A 1,692-nucleotide genomic window follows, 5' to 3' on the forward strand; every position below is an offset into this window, starting at 1 on the left:
GCGCCCTCTGCTGGTCATGGTACAGACCCACCACCTAGGCCAACCTGAGGCCAACCACGCACATGACCTCACATGTTACTGTGTGTGTGTGTGTCTGTCTGTGTGTGTGTGTGTGTGTGTGTGTGTGTGTGTGTGTGTGTGTGTGCTGTCTTAGTGGTGAGGTAATGTGTTATTGTCTGTCAGGAGGGTAAAGACTCATTCATCCCATCTGTGTAGAAAAACAGGAGGCCTTGTCTTTTATTTATAGCACACACACACACACAAGCTCCTCCCCCTCCAACCTTCAATAAAGAAGGAGGTTGGTGGTCGCCTCCTTTGTGGTGTCAACACACACGCACACACACACAGTTCATCAGTTTCATGTGTGAACTAATCAGCAGGTTTGTTTGTGTAACATCACCTGAACATCACCGTCAGCTTCTGTTTGTCAGAAAATATGTTCGTATTTTACTGAGAGACAAAATAAATGAATACATAACTTAATAAGAAGAAGAACTAATGAGGTAATTTAACCTGCTGCTCAGGTTAAGGGTCAGAGGTCAACCCCCCCACCCCTGTGTGATGTCACATGACCAGTTCCCTCTCTGTCTGCAGGCCTATGGCTGGGCGTTGGAGGGTATGCGTCACCTAGCTGGTGTCAGTATGGAGGAGTGCACGCTGCCGGACAAATGCCAGGCTGTGATTGGCTGCCTGGAGGACTACCAGCGTGAGCACCCACCAATCACAGATGCCCGTTTCCAGGAGATGAAGGCGGCGGCAGGTGAGCTGCGGGGTGAGCGAGGCCTCCGTCAGTGGAGCTTTGCCTGGTCCAAGTGTCAGGAGACAAAGAAGATGTTTGACAGAAAGATGGAGGCAGCGCTCAGGACACGAGACTCCAGCCACAGGCGCCGCTCTGACTCCACCCACAGCAGAAGCTCTATCTCCTCCAGGAAGACGCTGTCAGGACTCTGGGGTGTCCGTGAGACATCATCCTCCTCCTGGCCGCCAGAGGAGGACGCTAACACCTCCTCACCCTCTCGTAGCGCATCCTCCCTGCTCCCCCTCACCTCCTCACCCATCGCCTTCACCCCTGCTCCCTCCTCTGGCTCCTCCCACACACCCCAGCACACCCCGCTCCTCCAGCGTCTGTTCCGCAGCGTCTCCTCAGAGGAGTCTTCAGACCGGGTGGATCTCTGCTCCAGTCCCAGCCTTCCTCGCCTGGACTCCTCCTCCTGCTCCTCCTCCTCTTTTTCCTTCTCTTCCAGCAGGCGGCAGCAACTCAGGAAGACCCAGAGCTTTGACTGTCCCTCCACCCCCGAAGCGGTGCGGTACGGGTCGTGTGCTCGTGCCCTCAGCGAGCCTGTGCGCAGAGGAAACACTGGCGTGTTCATCCGCGGCCTGGAGGTCAGTAGCACCGAGGCGGCCGACCACACGCTCTGCCCCAGGACGCCCGCTCACGGCTGGATGGGACAGGGGCTACGCACCCCCGGGACACCCGGCACCCCGAGAACCATCGGCAGCCCTGCAATAGACCCCCGCCCCAGGGGAAGGTGGGTAATCAGCTGGACAGCTGATTTACATCATGATTTACATCCATGAGAATCAACATGGCGTCTGTTCAGGTCTGATTCATCCTCCTGCAGCAGATCATGTATTAATCTTTGTGAACCTGGTCTGTTTTTCTCTCTGGGGCCATTAATTTGAAAAATCTCA

At 55.4% G+C, this 1,692-nt stretch overlaps 1 pseudogene across 1 annotated transcript in view; it reads left to right on the top strand.

Annotated features, from left to right (window-relative positions):
- The window catches only part of LOC111665385 (uncharacterized), a 40,902-nt pseudogene that overhangs the window by 35,373 nt on the left and 3,837 nt on the right, over positions 1-1,692 (top strand). Inside the window, exon 13 of the transcript XR_015438087.1 lies at positions 595-1,655. The product of XR_015438087.1 is annotated as an uncharacterized LOC111665385 (transcript). The remainder of the gene's footprint in view (positions 1-594; positions 1,656-1,692) is intronic.

This window comes from Seriola lalandi, unplaced genomic scaffold, assembly GCF_002814215.2.
Source record: "Seriola lalandi dorsalis isolate HSWRI2012SDOR001 ecotype SW California unplaced genomic scaffold, Sedor1 jcf7180002054632, whole genome shotgun sequence".
In the NCBI taxonomy this organism is placed as follows: domain Eukaryota; kingdom Metazoa; phylum Chordata; class Actinopteri; order Carangiformes; family Carangidae; genus Seriola; species Seriola lalandi.